Here is a 26451-nt window from a genome sequence, read left to right on the forward strand (position 1 = left end):
TCCATTGATTTATGGCAATGCTGTGAATTTCATGGGATTTTACTAGACAAGGAATATCTAGAGGAGGATTTTTACAGCCTTCCTCTGAAAAATATCTCTAGCACCAATAGTCCCTGATAAGTCTCCCTCCCAAAGACTAACCAGGCCTGACTCTGCTTAGCTTCCAAGATCAGGCAGACCTTTGCAATATTTAGGTAGTACTCTGTACAGAAAACAAAACAAAAATCTAAATCAGGGAGGAGATGGGCAGCATTTCTCCCTTACTCTGTATCTGCCTGTCTCCAGTATATTTGGACACCAGGAGACACACAACATTACTTTTGAACATTTTAGTTGGGTATATCCCAATTTTAAAAAGTTTGGAGGCAGTTGGGGTGCTCTGGGTGTGTGAGAGAGAATCAAACTGCCACAGTTTTATATGATTTGGGGGCCAAAAAATGGATAAAATCAGCTTGAAATGGACAATTTTAAAAATAGGGAGCTGGGGGTTGGGCTTCTGAGACTTCATTTAGGGCCTCAAGAACCACATGCAGCCTGTGAAACCATATCAGTGCTATCAGTATGGAAAGGCCCACCAAGTGGATTCAGATCTTAAGAGCTATCAAAGAACTTTCACTGGTTGTAAACATACACTTTCCTCCAGTGCAGGAAGAGTCCTAGTTCTAGCAATTGTCATTTTTTCAAAATTAGTCTGTTCATACAAGGGGAGACTTTTTAAAGCAGGTTTTGCAGAATGGATCCCGAGATCAATCCTGAATTTCTTTTGGTAGCTGCTTGAGGTCCTTCGTCACCTGAATTTTTTAAAAAATGCAGGGTGGCTTAAAATCAGAGCATCACCCCAATGGCTGCTTCACCTTCCTTCTCTCCTCTCTCATCCACACCTCTAGCTCTGCTTCCCAAATACTGGTTTAAAAGGTTTTTGAAAGGGAAAGAAAAAAAGTTATTGCTCAGGAATAAATATTTGTATAATGTGTGGGAAACGGTTACGTTGCCAGAAATAACATTGTTTTTGAGAGTGAACAGTACCTGCGGGTGTCATAGTGACCATTGCACCTTATAATTACATCCGATAAAATAAATACAAAACACAAATACAAAGATACAATCAATAAAATACTGACATTATTAATAAAATTGCATGACAATCATAGCAAACATGGCAGTCATAATCAAAGGAGTGGAACATTTTATTTAATAAGGCTCCTATACTTCTTTAGGGCCCAGCGTGCCCTCTTGGTCCTTAATGCTTTATTTCTTTGCTTGCTTATTATCCCTACCTTCACATCTCCTTCCTTTTCTTTACCCCACTGTGCTGCTTAGCTCCGTCTGGCCCCAGGGTAGGACTCGGGTTGCCAACCACCTGCCAAAACCCTGTTTTAAAGGAAAATATTTTTATTTTATTCATAAAATAAAATACCTTTCTCCCATGTCTGGGATGCAGAGTGGCTTGCATTACATTAAAAGCTCTGAAGGTGGAGGGCTTGAGAGATGTACCTTTCTGGCACATCATCAAACCATATGGGATAACAGAGTCTTCACAAACCGTGAAGCATAGAGGGCTTTATTGGGTATAACCAGCACTTTGTGCCTGGAAAGTGAGAGACTGGAAAAGGAATCAAAAAGAATTGGCAGGAATTGGAGGGTAATGCTTGGGAAGTGGGACTTGAAAGCGGGAAGGAGCCAGGAGAGATGCTAGCAGAAGAGAGCAGAACAGCAGGGAAGTGTGATTGGGGCAGTTGGAGAGTATATGGACATCTGTATATCAGAGAAAGAGTGGGCTGATGCTGGAAAAGTGGTCATGCTATGGGTCAAAGCCTTCTGCCCTTATTCCTATCAGACCATGAGCAAATTTTCAGTCTCTTATCCTCACCAATTTGCCATCTTGCAACATGGCTGTTTTGTGAGTGACTTTGTTGTTGCTTAAATACATTGCTGCCTTAAGGCAAGCCTGTCATGTGGTTTTTGTGGCAATTTTATTCAGAAGGAGTTTGCCATCACCATCCTCTGGGGCTGAGAGAGTGTAACTTGCCCAAGGTAACCAAGTGGGTTTCGTTGTGGGTAGCTGTACTCACTGAATTTCCAAGGTCTCAGGGTGGTCGTCTTTATTTACTGAGTAAAAGGATCTCTAACCCCACTTCTGGTGATGATGACCACATAGTATAGTTGCCCCTCTGTTTTTGTGGGAGATCTGTTCCGGGCACACACACACCCTCCGCAAAAACGGGAAATCGCCAATATTCAAACCCCATTGGCTTGAATGGTGGTGTGCGCACCATTTTGTCCCCCTCCGTTTGCTGCCCAAGAACAGGCGAGGGATGCGGATTCCTAGTCTGCAAAAACAAAGGTTCAACAATATTTATATCTGCCTTTTCTGAGGGATTATTTGTATTTCTCTAGTTTTGTGAGCTGATAGTACCCTCTGCATTTTATTTCTTGGACTGTTTTAGAGCTGCCTTGAGACCCTGTACTGGGAGGAAGGTGGGATATAAATAAACATAACAACAACAACAGCAACAATTATTTCTGTATTCCTCTTTTGCTTATTTACTTCCCTATCTGTACTTATTAGATATTCATAGCCTCTCAGTTTCTCTTTCTAACGTCTTGCAATATTGTGACATAGAACTCACTAGCTGAAGACTTCTTGGTGCTGTCCAAGTGTTATTTTTTACATTTGTGTATGCTAATTTTCATTGCATTAAAGGATAGTTTTTTGACAGTCCATGTTGCATCCTGTTTTTCTTCTCTGTCATCCCATCCCCACTGAACCTTACCAGCAATACCTCAGTCAGCCCTCTGTGATTTTTTTTTGTTCCTTTTGTAACTCCAATAACTCAATGCCTTTGTTTTAGCCCTTTAAAAATGATTTACAAACAAAATATGGTGCCTCTCCCCTTTTGCATCTACCTTCAAATCAACCAGCAGCGGTTTCAATTACCACATACCCCCAAAAAACCACAAAAGTGGTTTCAATGTTGGACTGTGACTGTGGAGACCAGGGTTCGATTCCCCGCTCATCCACGGAACCCACTGGGTGACTCTGGGCAAGTCAAACTCTCTGAGCCTCAGGGATTCAATGCCTGAGCAGGGAATCAAGAATCTCTGGCCTCCAGAGTTCACAGTCCAACCAGGGTTCGATTTCCTACTCAGCCCTGGAACCCACTGGGTGACCTTCACCAAAGCACATGTTCTCAGACTCAAACAGGAAACCTTGGAACAAATCTTGCCAAAAAAGTGAAAAAAACACCACAATAAGAGTGTCTTAGGGTCACCATGAGCTGGCAGAAGGACTTGAAGGCACACAACAACCAAATGTTTGGGGCCTGGATCATTACCATCCACCTCTTCAGGGAGGATCTGATATTGTCAAGCCAAACCTCACCAAGAAATGAAGGCAAGGACCAAGGCCAGGACTCAGTGGTTCCAAAACTGAAGGGAAAAGGTGGGAAACACAATAAACAGGAGGATGATCCTTAAAGCCCCCAGGAGTCTGCATTGATGGCAGGCAGGAGCCACTGCAGGCTGAAATGCAAAGCCATTCCCAGGCACAAAAGCTTAATCCCTAGGAAATGGCAGTATTGATGATGGCAATTTCAGGTTCCCCAAAAGAGCAGCAGAAAGAGCTAAAAGGACTGAAGAAGATGGGGGGGGGGGGGGAAGAGGGGGTGGAAAGGGGGCCTGTCTCCCTAATGAAAGTCTCCTCCTCCCATGGCCAGGTGCATCTGATCTGGAGGAAGCCAGGTGGATCCTTGCTTTGGGGCAGAGAGACTTGGAAAGAGGTGGCCCAACTATGGCCATCTGTATGGATCCCCTGTTAATCTCCTCTCCTTCTCAACCAGGGAAATGAGGTGAGTCTTCCTTCCTGGCCCCCAACCCTCTTTGGGGAGATGGGGGTCAGCCATGGCAGGAGGGCAAAGGAGGGCCTGCCTTCTTCCTGGTATGGTTTAGGCTCTTTCCAAACTGTACAAATGAAGTGCTTTGCTACTAATTTTAACTTCCGTAACTTCCAGTGTTATGGAATCCTGGGGATTGGTAGTTTGCTGTGGCACAAGGACACTCTGACCAGGGAGGGCTAACCATCTCACAAAACTACACATCTCAGAATTGAGCCATGGCAGTTAAAAGAGGGGTCAAACTGTGTTATTGCTGCACTGCAGGTGTGGCAGCAGCCCAATTCAGAGGTGGCTTGCCAGTTGAGGCTGAGACAGTGGGACTTGCTGCCCAGTGGGATTCCATGAGTGAGCAGGGGTTGAAACCCAGGGGTTGATTCTCACTATCCACTTATAGCACCTCCAGTCCTATGAAATCCTGGTGATTTGTAGTTGGGGGAGGCACTAGGGGTCTTTGGCTGGGAATGATGAAAACTGGAGATCCCATAGATGCCATAGGACAAAGTCATGCAGTTAAAGTGGAACAATAGCACTCTAATTCTACAGTGGTTTCCAGCTTCAGAATAAAAACTTACAATATTGTAACACTATATGGTAAATGTAATGGTTTTGTAGTCTATAATTTTTAATAGTTTGCTATTGAAGGTTAAATTATGTATTATTTTCTGCTGCTCTTATTTTTATATGCTTTAGCTTTAAGGTATATCCTATGTTTTCTGTTAAAAATCTTTTTATAATATTACGAAATGCAGTTTCTTGCATATTTACTTTCATAGGAATGTAGGAAAGTTTTCTTTTTCAGAAATCTTAATTTCACACACACACATTTTTTCCATTCTAAGTACCACAATTATTCAAAGCATTTTAAAAATAATTTTTAGATGTCCATCCTATTAAAATGGACACCCAACAATTATTTTAAAAATGTCTTGATTGAATATACTTGCTACATGGGGGAAATATTCTGTTCAGTATTGCAACAGGAAAGCACAGCTCCAAATCTGTAAATAAAATTTCTCTGTGAGATATATGTATGGTGGTTTAAAATGTCCGCCCCACCTGTGGGCTTCACAATTGCATAGGCATGGTCAAAAGCGAAATGGGGCTGAAGGCAAAGGGAAAGGAAAGGAAAAGCAAAAGAAGTCAATTAGTTCCAGGAGTGGTGCTTCATTCATTTGACTCTAAAACAGCCAGACCTTTGCCTTTCTTTTCTACAGGGAAACCATACAGAAGAAAGCCACAAAAGGATCATAAAGGATCTTCCTCTCTTGGAAGTGTTAATGGTTTCCAGATCTTATTAGTCAACCTGGACTTGATCTCCTCAGTGTATCGAGTAGCTATTGCTTCATGACATAATCTGATGGAGAAAGGAAGAGGTTCTTCAGCCCTGGTGGAAACTGCTTTGGAATCCAGATTGAAGATGGAAGAGCTAAACCTATCCAGCTCTGAAGGGGAAAGAGGGACCGATGTGATCAGGGCTGGGAGAAGTGTGGAATTCTGGGGAAGAACAGTGGAGGGAGTCCCAGATGAAAAGACATTCAGATCATATCTTGAGTGCCAAAGCTTCAGGCACTTCCGCTGCCAGGAGGCTGAAGGGCCCCGAGAGGTTTGCCACCAACTCCATACTCTCTGCCATCAGTGGCTGAAGCCAGAGAGACACACTAAGGCTCAGATCCTGGACCTGGTGATCCTGGAGCAATTCTTGGCTGTCCTTCCCATGGAGATGTCAAGCTGGATCAGGGAATGTGGGGCAGAGACCAGTTCCCAGGCGGTGGCTCTGGCTGAAGGTTTTCTCCTGAGCCAGGCAGAGGAAAAGAAACTTAATGCCCAGGAGGTCCCATCCGATGCCAGTCAGAAGGTGCAGGCCAGGATCAAGCTGGAAGGTAAGAGAGGGACTTTTTCCACTAGCTGAGGTGTCTTCTTTACTTTTGTCCCTCGCTCACAAGGGTCCTTAAAAAACAAGGTCTGTTTTTATGTTCCCATGAATACTTAGCTGCAATAGCGGTTTTGGTAGGATGGTTGTACAATGCATACACCCAAGATAGTATTTTATGAAACTGGCTCCATCCCATGAAAGCTTATGCCAGATAAAACCTGTTTGTTTTGAGTGAGCCACCACAATGTTTTGTTTGCTTCAAAAGAGCAACATAACTTTTACCTAACAGTTTGGGTCTTTTGATGGGGGGGGGGGCGAGAGTTTACGTCTCCCACCCCAGTAGAAATACTAGAAGAAGTTAGTTTATCGCTTAATCCAAAGACCACTGCAAACCAGTAGAAATACTAAAGGGATGTTTTCTTGGAGGCTGGTGCAGTATTGCTGTTTCCTGCATCAACAGTAAATGGAGCACAAAATACACAATGATGTAAAGTGTTTCCTGTGTGTGTGTATGTCTTCAAGTCACTTGTCAATTTCTGGTGACCTCATGAATTTCATAAGGTTTTCTTATCTGAATAGTTGGGATCAAAAACCTGAGTATAGTCTTTAGTTTGAACTTTTTGATGATTTGGAATTTGGTGGTGGAAGAGAGTTCCACAAATATCATGGATTGTCCAAAAAGACAAATTAAAAGTTCGTAGAGCCAATCAAGATTGAACTCTCACTAGAAGCCAAAATTAATAAACTGAGTGTATATTACTTTGGTTAGATTATGAGGCAACATGACTCCTTGGAAAAGATGTACAGTTTGCCATCTGTATCAGCAGATTTGCCATTCATGGATTTAACCATCCATGGATTGCAAGCCCCTGTTTTTCTTAATGGCACCGTGTGCCCGTGGCTGTGGCATAGTGTGCATGTGCACCACTCCACCATTAGCAAAAATGTGACTTGATCATGCACAGATTTTGGTATCCGTGGGGGGATTTGGAACAGATGCCGTGCAGATACAGAGGTCCAACTGTATATACTGTACAATGAATGAGGCAGCAGCACCAAGGTGTGTGTGGGGTGGGCATACTCAGCCTTCCTTGCGGCTGCTGTGTCAGAGAACGAGGCAGCGACACCAAGATATGGGGGGAGGTGCAACTGGGCATCACACCTCTTCTGGGGTGTCACACACTATACAGCTTCTCTTGCAGTGACGTCAGAGGGGTAGTGACAGAGGACGTGCTCCACCTGCCATTTTTAGGTAGGACTTGCAAATCACCTTGCCCAAGTCTCACCCTCCAACCAGGTCCAGCTCTAGGTATTTTGCCACCCTAGGTAAGAAATATTTTGGCACCCCTGTCGTTCCTCAATTATTTTCACTCCTTGATTTCTGCTGTTTCGTTTGTTAAAGCTAAACATGACATAAAACCTAGGTTCCAATCTTTCATCAATATTGAGAATTAGTCAAAAAGCCAATTAGATTTTTACAGGTTAAAGACTTATTTATTGCTGTGATATTTGGAATGGAGACTAATTCACACTTATTCCTTTTGCAAGCTGGAAGCATTATTCATTCTAATGATGTAGAAAAATCTGGATCCCATCCCCATGAATTTATGGGATAGTAGTACCCCATCTATGATCCCTAAAAACTAAAAATCTTCACTCAAGGGGCAGAAAAGGGTGTCACAAGAAAGAGAAGAAAACCAGTAGAGTCACCAGGTGAAAGGATCAGAGCTGCTGCCACACTGCAGAATTAATGCAATTTGACACCACTTTAGCTGCCCTTGGCTCTCATGGTGACCAGCTGTCCTAACCGCAAAGGAGGACAAGGCACCACAAAATGTAGGGCTTTCAAGTAAAATGGAGGACATGACCAAGTAAAAGATGAAACCCCTCATATAACTATAAATGCATGCGTCTTAGTGATGCTCAAAAGGGAGGATATTTTTGGAATTCCTCCTGGACAGAAGACTGAAATGTAAGGTATACCTCAGAAAAAGAGGACATCTGGCCATCCTGCTGGTTCCATGTTATAGAGCCCTGGGATTTGTAGTTTGTTATGGCTCCGCTGCTCTCTGACTGAGAAGGCGAATTCTCCTCCAAAAATCCAAATCCCAGGATTCCATAGCATGGAGCCAGGGCAGCTAAAGCGGTGTCAAATTGCATTATTTCTGCAGTGTAGATGCAGCCTATGAAAAAAGGATGGGAATGGCTACAGGGCAAGAAAAAAAAGACACATAATAGGCACACCATTTACAGCGCTTTAGAAATAAACTATAATAATAATAACACCACCAAGAGTGGGCAAGCCACACTCTCTCAGCCTCAGAGGAAGGCCATGGCAAAGCTTCTCTGAACTCATATTGCCAAGAAAACCCTATGGTAGGTTTTCCTCAGGGCAGGACAGACCTCCTCCTTTTGCAGGACATGTCCTCCAGTTTAACCATCTGTCCAGGAGATATTCTAAAACATCCTCCATTTTGAGCTTGACTAAAAAGCATGCATTTACATTTCTAGGAGTGTTTGGAGCTTTTCTTGAGTCCTGTCTTCCCTTTTTCTTGAATGCCTTCCATTTTGTGGTGCCTTCCTTTGCAGTGAAGACATCTGGGAAGAAGACCAAGCTTTTAAATTGTATTGTTGGAGCCAGTGTAGGGTTGCCATAACCCGGCGGCCCCCGTGCCAATCACGGTTTCGGGGGGCCCCTCCCGGTCCCAGTCCGGTTTGGGCCCCCACCCGTACCTTGTTCCCGGTTTGGGGGCCCGCTCCAGCCATTGCCGCTGCTGCTAACGCGGCTGCTGCGGCGCCAACCCACCTCCTCCTCCGGCTCCGCCTTCCTCCTCTTCCTCGGCGGGCAGCAGAAGCGCCGCCGCCACCGCACCCCCACTGGGAGGGCTTGCGCGCCGCCCAGGCCCCAGCAGGAGCCAGGGGCAGCGTGCGCGCCTTCCCCACTTCCCTCCGCATGCGCCTGCCTTCCACGCGTCCTTCTGCGCACGCGTGCGCGCGCACCTGCCCTGCTTCCCTCCGCACGCACGCCAGCCTTCATAAGCAGGAGGAGGGGGGAGAGGAGGAGGAGGAAGGAGCCGGAGGAAGGGTGCCTGAACTTAGGCCAGGGCAGAATTGGGGCAGAGGAGGAGGAGGAAAGCTGAGTCAGTGGCCATTAGGTCTGCCTTGGTTTTTTGGGGTTTTTAATTTATTTTTAAAAATATAAAATACTTATTTTATTTAATATTTTAAATTTTTATTATTGCTTTTTATTTTTTATTTTATTAATTTTTATTATTGCTTGTTTTTATTTTATTTTATTAATTTTTATTATTGCTTGTTTTTATTTTATTTTATTAATTTTTATTATTGCTTGTTTTTATTTCATTAATTTGTATTATTGCTTGTTTTAGTTTATTAATTTTTATTATTGCTTGTTTTATTTTATTAATTTTTATTATTGCTTGTTTTTGTTTTATTTTATTAACTTTAATTATTGCTTGTTTTTTATTTTACTACATTAATTTTTATTATCAAATACATACACCCCTGCCTTGTTTTTTATTTATTTTTTCATTATTTTTTATTATTAAATATACGCAAGTGCGTTTTTTGTGTATTTATGGTGCTTTGAATGCTAACAAGTCTGCCTTTCTTGGCCAATTATAGTGGTGGTGATGATGATGATGATGGTGATATTGATATCAACAAGCCTCTGAGGCACGGCCAATGTAACTTGCTATGATTTTTACTAACTCATGCGCAGTGAAGAAAAACCACAGTCCCTTGCCCAAGTACACACTTCTGAGAAGTACAGTTGAACCCGAGGGGAAATACATTTCTGCCATCTGTCTAGGAATAATGCCAAAATGTCCTCCATTTTGATCATGCCTAAAAACATGCATTTATATTAACATTTTTTTTAAAAAAACCTCATTTTTTGCACGTCCTCCATTTTTATAAAAATGTGTCCTACATTTGAAAATGTTGCCCTACATTTGTCCCAGTTTGGAGGTCCTCACTTATGGCAACCCTAAGCCAGTGTGGACTAGTTGTTTGAGCATTGGACTATGACTAGGCTTGCCATATCCCGCCTGGGGGCGGGACTTTCCCGGTTTGGGGCAGGGCTGCACGGTCACGGCCCGGTTTGGCCCCGCCCCCGGGATTGCCCCTGCTCCCGGGCGAGATATAGCAAGCTGAGGGAGGCTTTCTCTTGCCGCTTGGGCCCAGGCTTGCAGGGAAAGCCTCCCTGAAGGGGAGGAGTCCCTCTCTGTTTGGGCTCCGCCCCCGCCGAGGGTGGGTCCCAGGCCTAAAGGAAAAGCCTCCCTGAAGGGGAGGAGTCCCTCTTTGCTTGGGCTCCGCCCCCGCCGAGGGCGGGGCCCAGGCCTAAAGGGAAAGCCTCCCTGAAGGGGAGGAGTCCCTCTCTGCTTGGGCTCCGCCTCTGCCAGGGGCAGGTCCCAGGCCTAAAGGGAAAGCCTCCCTGAAGGGGAGGAGTCCCTCTCTGCTTGGGCTCCGCCTCTGCCAGGGGCAGGTCCCAGGCCTAAAGGGAAAGCCTCCCTGAAGGGGAGGAGTCCCTTTGTGCTTGGGCTCCGCCCCCGCCAAGGGCGGGTCCCAGGCCTGCAGGGAAAGCCTCGGAGGCTCCTATTCAAATGTAGGACACAAAAAAAAGTGTCCTACATTTGAACATTTTGTCCTACATTTGTCCCGGTTTGGCGGTCCTGATGAATGGCAACCCTAACTATGACTCTGGGTTCAAATCCTAGCTCAGCCATGGAAACCCACTGGGTGACTTTGGGGGAGTCGCGCTCTCTCAGCTACAAGGGAAGGCCATGGTGAGCCTCCTTTGAGCAAACCTTGCCAAGGAAACCCCATGAGAGGGTGGCCATGAGTCAGAAAGGACTTGAGGACACACAGCAACAAACAACAACAATAAGTGATGGGAAGGGAGGCAAAGGGGGGTGGACAGGGAAGGAATAGGGCCAAAGTCTGGGAAGGAGTTATGGGGGAGAGGGAGAAATGGGGCCAAGGAAACACACTGGGCGACTTTGGGAGAGTCACACTCTCTCAGCCTCAGGGGAAGGCCATGGCAAGCCTTCCCTGAACAAGTCTCTCTTGGCAAGAAAAAGAGAGAGAGGGGAGGGAGGGAAGGAAGGAAGATAGAGGGAAGATGGGGGAAAGAAGGAAGAGAGAGGGAGGGACAGGAGGAAGGAAGAAAAAGGAGAGAAGGAAAGAAGGGGGAAGAAAAGAAGACAAAGAGAAGGAAGGAAGGAAGGAAGGAAGGAAGGAAGGAAGGAGAAGGGAGGCACTCTGGACTCCATAAGAAACTCCAGCTCCCAGAGTTCCATAGCCTTAAGCCAGAAAGAGTTAAAGCAGTGCCAAACCGGGTTTATTCTCCAGTGTGGATGCAGTCTAGGTGTTGCAGAGCGCAGCCAACTTCTTCCCTCCTTCCAGCCTCAGCAAGCAGCTCTCTCTTCCTGCCACTCGGAGGCTGGCAGTGCTGCTGGCTGCTCTGTTTGCCTGCTTCTATGATCCTCTGGCTCCAACCACTCTCTCTCTCTCTCTCTCTCTGGTGCCCTTTAGAGGTTGGCGCTCCTAGGCGGCCACCTAGCTGGCCTATATGGACGAGCCAGACCTGCCTCCAACATTCTGCTTTTTCATAGAATCATAGAGTTGGAAGAGACCGCACAGGCCATCCAGTCCAACCCCATTCTGCCATGCAGGAAATCCAAATCAAAGCATCCCCAGCAGATGGCCATCCAGCCTCTGCTTAAAGACCTCCAAGGAAGGAGACTCCACTACACTCCAAGGGAGTTTGTTCCACTGTCACTGTCGAACAGCCCTTACTGTCAGGAAGTTCTTCCTAATGTTGAGGTGGAATCTCTTTTCCTGTAGCTTGCATCCATTGTTTCGGGTCCTGTTCTCTGGAGCAGCAGAAAATAATATGACATCCCTTTGATAGGGTAAAAAGGAGGCTAAATTAAGGGCTAAAGGTAATAAATGATAACTAGAAGCCATTGACAATTCAAAGTTGCTATGTGACAAGAAATTGGCAAACCTAACTGTAAGAGATGTGTGACAAGGGATAACCAAAATAGCCTAGGTAGTATACTGGACATTCGCTGTACAGGAAATTTCTGTCCTGCGGTTAGACTAACGGGAAATATATAGGGGAGGGGGAGACATGGGGGACAAGGGGGCCACATGTTAACTTGCTAGCTTGCTGATGCTACACTAAGGATTGCAAATATAGACTTGCTTAGGTTGCTAGCTTAAGTTGCAGAAACTAAGAATGAGACATGGTGTAATTGTCTGGTCAAACTGAACACTTGTGACAGCTTGTGGTTTCTGTGCATAAAGGAGAGCCACCAGCCTACCTTCGAGGCTGACTCTTCTTGAAGTGATTCAAAGGGTCAGTCTTTTTGCTATAGCAAATAAACAGCATATCTGAGCTACTGAACTTCTGGCTGTTGTCTCCGTCATTGTAAGTTTACTAATTACTGATTCCCGCCGTAACACCTTCAAATATTTAAACAGGGCTATCATATCACCTCTTAACCTTCTCTTCTCCAGGCTAAACATCCCCAGCTCCCTGAGTCGTTCCTCATAGGGCAAGGTTTCCAGACCCTTCACCATTTTAGTCGCCCTCCTTTGGACACGCTCCAGTTTCTCAATGTCCTTTTTGAATTGTGGTGCCCAGAACTGGACACAATATTCCAGGTGGGGCCTGACCAAAGCAGAATAAAGTGGCACTATTACTTCTTTTTGTTCTGTCCTGAGGATGTTGTTGTCCCTTGAAAATCCCTTAAAATACCTTTTTAGCATGTTTAAACTGTAAACTAGTTTTTGTTTTTGTTTGTTTTTGTTTTTTTATTTATATACCGCTATTCCAATGATCATAGCGGTGAACAGCAAGTAAGCTAATTAGCAAGTAAGCTAATTTGCCCCCAACAGTCTGGGTACTCATTTTAGCGACCTTGGAAGGATACAAGCCTGAGTCGAGCTTGGGCCCTTTTGCTGGTCTTGAACTCGCAACCTTGTGGTTTCGCGTGAATGGCTGCAGTACAGGCATTTAACCACTGTGCCACCAGGGCTCCAATTTTTGACCTAAAACTTAACTTTGAAAAACAAATCAAGAAATTAAGCTTCTCTTCCCTTTCTTTTTTTGCTATTTCACAGGAGATGGATCAAGGACGCTGGTAAGCTGCAGTAGTTCATCTCTTTGTGAAGATGTAGAAATGGCTTCTGTGCAAAAAAATCAGGTAAAAGGATGGACATAGAAATCAACTGGAGATAACTGGAATTGCCCACTGCCACTTCACTTGACCTGAAAGCTTTTTTCCTCTTCTTGTTTTCTGCTTCTGCCCAAACATCCTAGTAAAAAGTTGCAGACTTCTGTTCTTGAAGGCCTTAATTTTCCACTAGGACCCACATTGTGCTTTCCAATTTAGGCTTTAGACTGTTCAAACTGTAATTGGATCAATTTAGTTGTACATTGGGGTTATTCTTAACAGTGCAAGAAACACATGAGATACAGGGCCTTCCCAGTGGCTGCCTCCAGGCTCTGGAATTCTATTCCCAAGAAGGTTAGAGTGGCCTATTCTCTTTTTGCAAACAGGTGAAGACATTTCTCTTCTGACAGGCTTTTGAGGACTGTTTACATGGGATGAGCCTTTTACAATATACTGATTTTTTTATTTTTTTCTGTGCTGCATTATAAGTCCAAATCCTCTCTTTGACTCCTGTACTCCCACGCTGTACACGGGCTTGCCATATGCAGACTTGAGGTCACGCGGATGGTGAGCCCTAATATGGTGAATGGGGCGCGCACCTGGGGTGCATGCTGCACCATGGGGGCACGCCCCATTCAAATCATACATGGAATTTACCTTACACTGGGGGGAGGGGGGTCTGGAACAGATCCCCCATGTAAGGCAAGGGCGTGCTGTATTTAAGCTTTCATCAACTTGGGTGTACATTAGATTCTGCTTAGCAGTGAAAGTAGTTTTATTGTCAAAAATCTCTTCTTTCAGGTGTCGTTTAAGGATGTTGCTGTCCGTTTCAGTGAGGAGGAGTGGGCCCTGCTAGATCTGGAGCAAAGGACTCTGCAAAGAGAGGTCATGGAAGAGAATTATAAGATGGTGGCTTCTTTCAGTAAGGATCCCTCTGCATCTGTGTCAATAAATATCAGTTTAATAACTGTCCCCTCTTTTTAGAGCCTTGCTGTATATAGGAGTGTGTATGTGTGTGTATTGTTCAGAGCCATGAATCTCCTGTGTCCAGCATTGTGTCCAGTTTTGATCAACGTGAGAAGAACTTATTCTTCCCTGGTTGCTGCTTCTGAGGAGCTGGTCTTCACAGGGACATACATTTACTCAAAAGTGGATCCAGTAGGATGGCTTATGGTAAGGGGTTTTGTGGTCATCAATAACTGATGTCCCCTTTGCCTCTTGGTCAATAAATATTATTTTAGTAATTGCCACCTCTTTTTAGAGTCATTCTGTATGGGGCTATGAATCCCCAGTGTTCAGCACTTCTGTTTTCTGATCAGGGTGAGAATAAACAATTCCCCTCTGGTTGCTGCTTCTAAGGAGCTGATCTTCACAGGGACATTGCTAGGTCAATGCTTACTCAGAGGTGGTTCTAGTAGGATAGCTTATGGAGAGGTCTTTTGAATTCAGCAGCCTCAGTAATTGATCTCCTTTGTGCTCACCCCATTTCTAAGCAATAATAGAATTGTAGAGTTGGAAGAGACCACAAGGGCCATCCAGTCCAACCACCTGCCATGCAGAAAATGTTGCCTGTATTATTGATACCATGCATTTCGTTTTATTTATAACATCAGGAAGACTTCAGAAAGTTGGATTCACCACTCCAGAAGTGGGGTATGGCAACATAAGAACTAAGAGACAGTTTCATGCCATTACATGAACCCAGTTGTCTCACCCTACCTCTTAGCTCTCCTGATCAGAATTGCCCCATTTCTTCTTTTTTTCCACCCAGGCCTTGTTAATTCTTTAATAGTACAGCCCCTGTTCCTTCTGTTCCATGGCTGGAGGTGGCAGTGTCACTGTGGTGCCCTATGGTTATCATTCCTTGCTCTTTCTATCATATCCTACCTCTGGAGAATAGAGTAAAACTTAGATGTCCAGCAACCCTGTTAAGTAAGAGAAACAGGAAGAATTGACTAACTGAAGAACTATTTACAGCTCTTAAAGATTGTAGCACTTTTCTGCTTTGCCTGTGGTTTTACTTAAATACTTCTGGTTTTGCATTTGGTCTCATCTTGGTCTTAGGTGCTGCCTTTTTGACCACTAAAAATGATTTAGAAACACAAGACAGGTTAGAAAAAGACTTTCTATTTCCATGGAGCTGATGCAACATGACACACAATCTTAGTTAAAACTAACCAAAGTAGAATTTATTGCATCATGTACTGCCTCTTAGATTTTATTGGATTTAAAATTGCCTCATTCCCCCACTGTTGGCTGTGCTACTATGGTGAAAGTTGTTATCAGCATCTTTCAGAAGATCACATGTTCTCATCCCTTAGCTGAGGCATGGTTATCACCCCTCCTTTCTCATTCTCCTCTTCATTCTCTTCAATTGATCTCATCCTTTCCTTCTCTTATGCCTACTTATGGTTTGTCTTTTTTCTTTTGAGGTGATGATGGACAGGAGAATGAAAATGGGGGAGCACCATGGAAAGAGTGGCTAAATACAACTAGATATAAAGAGAGGAAAGAGCAAAGCATGAGAATGGAAGCAGAACAAAACAGAAGGAATCAGTGCCCTGCCAACTCTTGTGAAATCCCAATCCAAGGAGAAACAGATGAAAGCAGGGAGATTCAGAAGTGCTTTATCCGTGAGAAATGGTTCCACCAAGCATCAGAGCTGACTGATAACATCACAAACGACATAGAGAAAGGACAACGTAAATCCCACCAATCGGAAGAAAGCTTTGAATGTAGTATACACCTTACTAGACATGAAAAAAGACAGACAGTGGATAAATGCTATCAGTGCTTGGAATGTGGGAAAAGCTTCCATGAAAGAAGAAGCCTCAAGAGACATCAAAAAAGTCACACAGGAGAGAAGCCATATAAATGCCTGGAGTGTGGAAAAGGCTTTGCTGAAAAGAGAAATCTCATTGTGCATGAAATGAATCACAGAGGAGAGAAGCCATATAAATGCCTGGAGTGTGGAAAAGGCTTTGCTGCAAAGGGAAATCTCATTGGGCATGAAATGAATCACAGAGGAGAGAAGCCCTATAAATGCTTGGAGTGTGGGAAGAGTTTTAGCCGCAAACTAGTCCTTAATAGACACCAGCTAATTCATACAGAAGGGAAACCATATGCATGCCTGGAATGTGGGAAAGGCTTCCATGAAAGAGGAAGCCTCAAGAGACATCAAAAAATTCACACAGGAGAGAAGCCATATAAATGCCTGGAGTGTGGAAAAGGCTTTGCTGAAAAGAGAAATCTCATTGGGCATGAAATGAATCACAGAGGAGAGAAGCCCTATAAATGCTTGGAGTGTGGGAAGAGTTTTAGCAGCAAACTAGTCCTTAATAGACACCAGCTAATTCATACAGAAGGGAAACCGTATGCATGCCTGGAATGTGGGAAAAGCTTCCATGAAAGAGGAACCCTCAAGAGACATCAAAAAATTCACACAGGAGAGAAGCCATATAAATGCCTGGAGTGTGGAAAAGGCTATACCTCAAAGGGAAGTCTCATTGTGCATGAAATGAATCACAGAGGAGAGAAGCCCTATAAATGCTTGGAGTGTGGAAAAGGCTTTGCTGCAAAGAGCAATCTCATTAGACATGAAAGGACTCACAGAGCAGAGAAGCCATATAAATGCCTGGAGTGTGGAAAAGGCTTTGCTAAAAGGAGAAATCTCATTGGGCATGAAATGAATCACAGAGGAGAGAAGCCCTATAAATGTCTGGAGTGTGGGAAAAGTTTTAACAGCAAACTAGTCCTTAAAGGACACCAGCTTATTCATACAGAAGAGAAACCATATACATGCCAGGAATGTGGGAAAAGCTTCCGTCAAAGAGGGCAGTTCAATAGACATAAAAAAATTCACATGGAAGAGAAGCCATATAAATGCCTGGAGTGTGGAAAAGGGTTTACTTCAAAGAGAAGTCTCATTGGACATGAAATGAATCACAGAGGAGAGAAGCCCTTTAAATGTCTGGAGTGTGGGAAAAGTTTTAGCAGCAAACTAGTCCTTAAAGGACACCAGCTTATTCATACAGAAGAGAAACCATATACATGCCAGGAATGTGGGAAAAGCTTCCGTCAAAGAGGACAGTTTAATAGACATAAAAAAATTCACATGGGAGAGAAGCCATATAAATGCCTGGAGTGTGGAAAAGGCTTTTCTGAAAAGAGAAATCTCATTGGGCATGAAATGAATCACAGAGGAGAGAAGCCCTATAAATGCTTGGAGTGTGGGAAGAGTTTTAGCCGCAAACTAGTCCTTAAAGGACACCAGCTTATTCATACAGAAGAGAAACCATATACATGCCAGGAATGTGGGAAAAGCTTCCGTCAAAGAGGACAGTTCAATAGACATCAAAAAATTCACATGAGAGAGAAGCCATAATAATGCCAGGAGTGTGGAAAAGGGTTTACCTCAAAGAGAAGTCTCATTGGACATGAAATGAATCACAGAGGAGAGAAGCCCTATAAATGCTTGGAGTGTGGAAAAGGCTTTGCTGCAAAGAGCAATCTCATTAGACATGAAAGGACTCACAGAGCAGAGAAGCCCTATAAATGTCTGGAGTGTGGAAAGAGTTTTAGCTGCAAACTAGTCCTCAAAAGACACCAGCACATTCATACAGAAGAGAAATCAGAAATATGCCAGGAATCTTACATTTGAATAAAAAAAATTGTCTGTTCCTGTTAAGGAAGAACCTGATCAGTCCAGCTTAGTATTGGTCTGTGTTACTGCTGGTGCTTCACTGGTTAATATGATGTGGTGTCCCCTTTGGTTTCTCCCTTTTCAGCTGTTGGGTCTTATACTTTGTGCTAGTTTAATAAAGTTCACTGAAATTTTGTCATCTTCCTTTTACAATTTTGTAGAAGTTAACAGACAAACAAAAGTTTCTTGTGGACTAATGTCTGAGGTGTGTAGTGGTATGGGTATTGGATTACAAGTCTGGAGACCAAGGTTCAAATCCCCACTCAACCATGAAAACCCACAGGGTGACTTTGAGCAAGTCGCATTCTCTCGCCCTCAGAGGAAGGCAAAGGCAAACCCACTCTGAACAAATCTTTCCAAGAAAACTCTATGATAGGTTCATCTTAGGGTCACCAGAAATAACATCAGAAATAACTAGAAGGCACACAACAATATGTTTGAGAAGGCTATAGTACAGGTTCTGAAATAAATATGCACCATCTGTCATTCAGTAAATGAAAGCTGTCTTAGTATTTCAATATGCATCAGCCTTCTGTGACACCTGGCCTAAGAAATTCTTATCTTTGTTCTGTCATTGTGAAATGATAAACCATTTTACTTTTTTGGTTACTGGAGTAATTCGTCTCCCATATCCTCACTTCTATTTACTTTGTACTTTAAATCTTGGGAAATTATTGGCATTTAAAGCTGAAAATAGGAAAGGTGAGATAAAATATTAAAGGTTGGAAAAGATTAAGTCAGAGAACTTGCCATAGAACCCATTCAAGAGCAAAAGCCATTCCAACGGAATGGGAAGAGCTTCAGTATGAGAATGAGTCTTAGGTCTAATCTGCACTGCAGAAATAACACAATTTGATACCACTTTAACTGCGATGACTCTGTGCTATTGAATTCTGGGATTTGTGCTCTGGTGCCAAATCCCAAACCACAAATCGCAGGGTTTGAAAGCATTGAGCCATGGCAGTTAAAAGTGTCAAACTGCATTATTTCTGCAGTGCAGATGCAACCTTAGCCCATATCAAAACATCCATGCAACAAAAATTACTACATGCCTTCAGGTCTTCTGATAGCAGCCCCATGAATTCCATTAGATTTTCATAGGCAATGAGTATTTGAGGGAGTTTTTTCATCAGCTTCCTCTGAAAAATAGCCTATAGCACTTGATAGTCCCTGGCAGTCTCTCTTCCAAAAATTAACCAGACGTGACTGCTTAGCTTCCAAGATCAGACAGGCTTTTGCAATATTTAGGCAATAACCCATACAGGAAAGAAAACACAAAAAGCTAAATCAAGGTTGGGTGAATGTGAAAGGGACAGGGAGGAATGTTGGGGTGTGAGTATTAAAGAAAAAACAACAGCTGAGGTTTGAGGAAATTTAACAAAAACTTTACTTAACAGAAGTCTCAAAAAACTGAAGCAAACAGAACAATATGAATACAGCAGCATGCATACATTACCATGAGGGCAGCATGAAGAGCAGGATTCAATGAATGCTCCCAAGACCCAGTAGATCTACCAGGCAATTATACATTTCTAATTAGTTAATACAATCACCTGGTCTACTTAGCTCATTACCATGGTCTACATCTGCCTGCTCACTAGATTCTCATCCAGTCACAACTTAGTACCTGGACAAGGAATTCCCCCTGCACTCTGTATCTACCTATCACCTTCTATAACATTTGAGCATCAGAAGAGATGCAACTTTATTTTTGACCATTGGGACTGGGTTTAGGCCAATTTTAAAAGGTTTGCAGCAGGGTTGGCTCCTCTGATGGCAGACAGAGAATCAAACTGCTGCAACTGCAGGTGATGATACGCCTGTGGAATATCATAAATTAAAGAGCTGGGAGCAAAGGGTCAGGAAATGCCCAGCTCCACTTTAAATGGATGACTCTGAGCTAATGAGACCAGCTGGGCTCATTTTCTGCTTGATATCCATTGATATCACATTAAATACAATGGATAGTAAAAGGTGTACCTTATCTAAAATAGCAAAATCAAGGTTTTCTTTTAGGAATTTATATATAGTTTAAAATATTTTCAAGCAGTGGATGCTTGAATCCATGGGTGAAAAATCTGTGGATATGGACGGTCAACTGTACTAATGTTATTCATAAATCATAACTCCAGTATATCACTGAACATAATGGCAATAGTTGTGTCATAAACTTTCTAACAGTCAGAGCTGTTTGACAGTGGAATATGCTGCCTTGGTGTGTGGGAGATTCTCCTCCTTTGGAGGTTTTTCAAGAGAGGCTGGATGACCATCTGTCAGGGGTGCTTTGATTGTGTATTCCTGTATGGCAGAATGAGGTTGGACTGGATGGCCCTTGGGGTCTCTTCCGACTCTATGATTTTAGGAAATCAGTCTATTCACACAAGAGTCCTGATCAGTCCTGATTTTCTTTTGGGGCCTGCTTGAGGCCCTTTGTTTCCTGAATATTTTTTTTAAATGCAGGGTGGCATAAAAGCAGAGAATCAATCACATCCTTGCTGCTTCACCCTCCTCTTTTTCCTCCCTCCGCCATACATCTAGCTTTCCTTTACAACTATTGGGTAAAAAGATTTTTCAGAAAGAAAGAAGGAGGGAAAAGTTCTTGTTCAGGAACAAATATTTATAGAATGTGTAGGAAACATTTCAGTTCCAGAAACTAGACTGTTTCTATGAGTGTGCCATACAAAATGTAATGGTACAAAATGGCCTTGGCACCTTCCTTGTGGCCCAGCATACCTTCTTGGTCCTTAATGGGCCTAAGAAATGGACCACAGCTTTGGCACAGCTTCTGGACTCTTAGGACGCAAGCATAATTTAAACAGCATACTTCCAAAGTGACCAGAAGCAGCTTTATTTTGGCCTGTCTGTACGGGCCCAATGTTTGGCTTCTTTACTTGCTTATTCTTCTTACCTTCTCAACATCTTCCTTTTATCCAACTCAGAATAGGATGCTGACTTCCAACCACCTGCTAAAGCCCTGTTTCAAGGAAAAAATATTTTATTATATTTGTATTCTGCCCTTCTCTCATGGCTGGGGTGCAAGGATGCTTAATATCGCAAAGAAGCACAATACAACTATAAAATTATACAGAAATTAAAAGCAGTCATTAAACCATTGTGAAAAACAGCACGTTGATAAAATACACTGAAAAATTAAAAAGTAGGTATGCCAGCATGGCATAGTGGTTTGAGTGCTGGACTAGGACTCTAGAAGGCCAGGGTTCGATTCTGTGCTCAGCCATTAAACCCACTGGGTGACCTTGGGCAAGTCACACACTCTTCGCTTTAAACCATAGTGGGAATGTGGCCTTGATGTGCCTTTGCTGCGATGCTGTGGTGCACACTCATGTGCCAAGAGCCATTCCCAGTGGAGTGAATGACAGGCAAGGCTGGAGAGAGAGAAAGAAAAGAGTACTAAAGCAGATGAAGGGAGAGAGGAGGAGGGCATTGGGGGCGGCTGGGCCCAGTTTGGGAAAAAAGACCTTCCCTGGCTAGGGTTGCCATAATTCTGGACCTCCAAACTGGGACAAATGTAGGACAAAATTTTCAAATGTAGGACACATTTTTTTATAAAAAATGGAGGACACGCAAAAAAATTCATGATTTTTAAAAAAACGTTAATATAAATGCATGTTTCTTAGGCATGATCAAAATGGAGGACATTTTGGCATTGTTCCTAGACAGATGGCAGAAATGTACTTCCCTTTCTGGCTAACCTCCCCCCCATTCCAAACAGCATATTTGGGCATTGAAGAGGAGGAAGAGTGGAAAAGGCAGAGGAGGAGGAAGAGGAGAAGAAGAAGAGGAGGAGGAAGAAGGAGAGGAAGAGGAGGAGGAGAAGAAGAGATGGAGAAGAAGAGGAGGAGAAAGAAGATGAAGAAGAGGAGGAAAAGGAGGAAGAAGGAAGAGGAAGAAGGGGAGGAAGAAGGGGAGGAAGAGGAGGAGTAGAAGAAGAGATGGAGAAAGAAGATGAAGAAAAGGAGGAAAAGGAGGAAGAAGGAAGAGGAAGAAGGGGAGGAAGAAGAGGAGGAGGAGGAGGAGGAGAGGAGGAAGAAGAAGAGGAGGAAAAAGATGAAGAAGAAGGGGAGGAAGAGGAGGAGAAAGAAGAAGAAGAGGAGGAGGAAGAAGGGAAGAAAAGGAGGCAGAAGAAGAGGAGGAGGAGAAAGAGGAAAGGCTCTTTCCTCTGCCTGGCTGCCTCCGTCGCCAACGGAGGAAGCCAGGCAAGGGAATGGGGCCTCGCTGAAGCCAAGCCCCAAACCCCTGCCTGGCTGCCTCCGTCGCCGTTTTGCCCCCACCCCCGGGATTTCCCCCCCTCCCCAGAGACGGAGGCAGCCAGGCAGAGGTTTGGGGCTTGGCTTCAGCCGTCCTCCAAGCCCCAGCCAAGCATGGAGGACTCCGCGATCGTGGAGGAGCCCCCTGGGCATGGCTGGGGCTTGGAAGACAGACGTCCTCCAAGCCCCAGCCAAGCCTGCAGGACTCGCTGGGGGGGGAGTCCCGGGGGCGGGGCCAAACCGGGGCGGGACCGTGCGGACCCGCCCCAAATCGGGAAAGTCCCGCCCCCAGGCGGTATATGGGAAGCCTATCCCTGGCCATCCCCTGGCCATGTGTGTGAGAGTCAGAATGTGAGCATCCCTTGGAGAGAAGGTAAAGGCACAGAAGCCCCAAGCAGGAGAGCCAGACAACCTGCTCCTGCTTCCTTCCCTTTGGTTTTGGGCTAGGGGACCCAGGAGATCTCCTTTCCACCCAAAGAAACAGGTAAGTTGCTCTCACATTAGGCCTTTGTATGTTGGGGACCCCTAAGGGGGGGAAGGGTGATGGGGACTCCCCAGAAAGGGAGACGAAGCCAGGGTGACCAGATGTCATCCTCACCTCCAAGGGAGACAGCACCACAAAAGATAGGACATGCAATCTCCCAACAAAAACTAAAAAAATACACTCGCTTCAGTGTAAATGCATGCTTCTCAGTCATGAGCAAAAGGGAGCATATTGTAGAATTTTTCCTGGACAAAAAACTAAAGCTAAAATCACTCATATAAATGTATTCTTCCTAGTCATGCTCAAAGTAGAGGACATTGAAGAATTCCTCCTGGACAGAAAACAAAAGCTAAAAGCACTCATATAACTATAAATGCATGCTTTCTAATCGTGCTCAAAGGGAAGGATATTGTGGAATTCCTCCTGGACAAAAAACTAAAGCAAAAAGCACTTATATAAATACAGTATAAATGTATGCTTCTCAGTTATGTTCAAAGTGGAGGACATTGTGGAATTTCTCCTGGACAGAAAATTAAAGCTTAAAACACTCATATAGATATAAATGCATGCTTCCTGGTCATGCTCAAAAAGGAGGACAATGTGGATTTCCTCCTGGACAGAAAGCAGAAATGGAGGGCAGGTCCTGGAAAAGGAGGACTTCTGGCCATCCCCTGGGCCAAGCTGATGTTGCAAAAGCTTTTCAAATCAGTCTTTTCAAATCTTGACATTCACACCATGCAGGGCTGAGGGCCAGAAAGGAGTTTTTAACAAGACATTTGGTCCAAATCATAGCTTCCTAGAGTTGGAAGATATCCCTAGGGGCCATCCTCATTCTGCCACGCAGGAATACACAATCAAAGTACCCCCTACAGTGACTTTACCACCTTCCATGGGAGGATCTTCCACTGTCCAATAGCTCTTACCATCAGGAAGTTCCTCCTAATTTTTAGGTGGAATCCCTTTTCCTGTAGTTTGCATCCATTGCTCTGGGTCTTGTTCTCTGGAGCAGCAGAAAACAAGCTTGCTCCATCCTCAGTATATTTGCTCTTGTCGTCATTGTGTGCTTTCAAGTAATTTCCAACTTACGGCAATGCTATGGCAAACCTATTACAAGGTTTTCCTGGCAGGTTTCTTCAGAGGGTGTTTGCCACTGCCATCCTTTGGGACCATCCGAGAGACTGTGACTTGCCCAAGGTCACCCAGTGAGTTTCCATGACCCAGTCGGGATTCAGACCATGATCTCCCAGTATCCTAGTCTAACCCTCAGACCATTACACAATATGACATCCCTTCAAATTAGGGATGCCATAACCCGGCGGCCCCCGTGACAATCACGCTTTTGGGGGGCCCCTCACGGTCACGGCCCGGTTTGGGTGCCCCCCACGCCTTGTTCCCGGTTCGGGGTCCGCTCCTCCGCGCACGGCTGTGCGCCACTCTCCCCACCTGGCGCAGCCTAGAGAGCAGCTCTTTAAAACATCTGCCACTCAGAGCTGTTATATACTGAGTGAGCCCACTTGGTATATATACCCTCAGGAAGCCTTACTTTCCAGGTTACAGTGAGCAAAGAAAAAAAGGCCATAAATCGTTCATGTTGTCTGGGAGTTTAATTGCCTCATCTTTTAAATGTAAAGCGCGTCAGTATTCTTGTAATTCTTTATCACAGGATCGTTTTTGAGGCCCTAAACACCTTTAATTGTAATATGCAAATTTATCCCGAAGCTAACCAATGGGAAAGAAGCAATCAGCCCTCCGCTTGGGTTGGTTTTCAATGGCTTGGAAGGAAGAGATTTTGCCTTGCTTGTAAATAGGAAGGGCTTTGGGGTAGCAAAGGCTGCAGAAATAGTTTGCTCCCCCCTTAAACATCCATGGCTCAGTGCTATAGGATTCTGGGAAGTGTAGTTTCTTGTGGCACCAGAGCTCTTTTGACAAAAGGAGCCTGAATAATCCACAGAGGAGGCGTTGCCTGGGGGCTGCGGTGGAAGAGAGGAGGCTGCTCTGGAGGGTCCTGGCACTTCCCTTGGCTCCCTCCCTCCCTCCGCCTCCTCCTCCTCCTCCTCCTCCTCCTCCTCTCGGAGCAGCCCCACAGCCAAGCTCATTCACACTCCCAGGCTTTTCTCTCCCCCCCCCCTGCACTTTGAGACCCCTTTAACTGCCAAAGCTCAATGCTCTGGAATTCTGGTGTCTGAGGCATTTGGCCTTCTCTGTCAGAGAGCTCTGGTGCCACAATAGACTACAATTCCGAGGATTCCCCAGCACTGAGCAGTCTCAAACTGGACCATTTCCTCAGTGTGGATGCACCTGGGGAGGAATTCTGGGCACTGCAGTTCAACTAAGTTTGGAGAGTTATGGGACTCCCTGTCAGAGATAGCTCTGGGGCCACAGTGTACTACAATTCCCAGCATTCCCCAGCACTAACCCAGGACAGTTAAGTCACTCTCAAAGTGGATTATTTCCTCAGTGTGGATGCAGCTTTGGTGAGGAACTCTGGGCATTTCAGCCCAGCATTGTTTTATTTCTGCAGTGTATTTTGGACCAGAGACAAGGTGACTAGGCATCCTCCTCCTTTTCCAGGACATGTCCTCCATTTGGATCATGGCTAAGAAGCATGGATTTATAATTACATGGGTGTTTTTAGCTTTTATTTTTGGCCATGTCCTACATTTTTTTGCTTGGGTGCCCTACATTTTGGGGTGAGGGCATTGGTCACCTTGGTCAGATAGCTTTCCAGGGGTTTAACTGCCATTCTGCTGTGGTGCTGGAACAGACCATCATTCCCAGAATTCCATAGCATTCAGCTGAGGCAGTTAAAGTGGTCTCAAACCAGATGATTTCTCCAGTGTAGATGCAGCCCAAGCCTTTTGCCTCTCTTATGTCTGAGATTTCAAAGCCCAGCCCTGGCACCACAACAAACTACAAATCCCAGGATTCCATAGGATGGAGTGATGAGAGTGAAAGCAGTGTGCAGCAGCCTAAGTTTGCTTAATGCAGTTCTTAACATGGTGCACCTCTTGCCTACAGAGTCTCCCAGGCCCCAGCGGGGCCCTAGAGTCCTCGAGGGGCTTGGGAGAGGCTGTCTCCCAGGCCCAGCGAGGCCTTGGAGAAGGTTTAAAAACGTAGGACCTTTTTTTTGGTTAATTTCCTGGCCAGGAAATTTTTAAAAAATGTCCTACATTTTAAGTTTTGTCCTACATTTTTTCCCAGTTTTGAGGTCCCCCGGGAAGATGGCAACCCTACTTCAAATACTTAAACAAGGCTATCATATCACCTTTTAACCGGAAGGCACCCAACAACAACCAATCTACAATGCAGGAATTAAAGCAGTTTGACACTAATTTTCACTGTCATAGTTCCATCCGACAGAATCTTGGGATGTGCAGTTTGGTGAGGCACACCAGAGCTCTCTGACAGACCAGGCTGAACACCTCAGCAAACTACAAATCCCAGGGTACTGGAAGGCAGTCAAGACGTATATCTCTGACAGGCCTTCCCAGATTAGCATCTCAGTGGCCCCCATTGACTACCTTGTCTTGTCCATTTTAATAATTTTACCCGTTTTATTGTTATTGTTTATAATTATGATTTATTGGTTATGGTGGGTGGGTGGGGTTTTGGGACACACATTGTATTTTATTGTAATTTAATGTGTTAATGTTGTTAGCTGCATCAACCTTAATGGAGAGATGGGTTATAAATAAATTATTATTATTATTATGAGCCATTGTTTTATTGTTACTGTTTATAATTATGATTTATTGGTCATGGTGGGTGGTTGGGTTTTGGGGATGTTGCATTTTATTGTAATTTAATGTTTTAATGTTGTTAGCTGCCTCAATCTTAATGGAGAGATGGGGTATAAATTATATATATATATATATATATATATATATATATATATAATTTTTATTTATACTATTATTATTATTATTATTATTATTATTATTATTGAGAGCTATGGCACTGAAAAGGGCTGCACTCAAAATGGCTTCCCTTTGGAATCCTTGAGAAGGTGAAGAGAGACAAGACGGA

General features: G+C 44.2%; 1 pseudogene; it reads left to right on the forward strand.

The window, feature by feature from the left end:
• Positions 1–5250: 5250 nt before the first annotated feature.
• Positions 5251–17631, forward strand: LOC149320525 (uncharacterized; annotated as a pseudogene).
• The last annotated feature ends 8820 nt before the right edge of the window (positions 17632–26451 follow it).

This window comes from Sceloporus occidentalis, unplaced genomic scaffold (assembly GCF_023333645.1).
Source record: "Sceloporus occidentalis isolate IW3139 unplaced genomic scaffold, rSceOcc1.0.p SCAF_1, whole genome shotgun sequence".
In the NCBI taxonomy this organism is placed as follows: domain Eukaryota; kingdom Metazoa; phylum Chordata; class Lepidosauria; order Squamata; family Phrynosomatidae; genus Sceloporus; species Sceloporus occidentalis.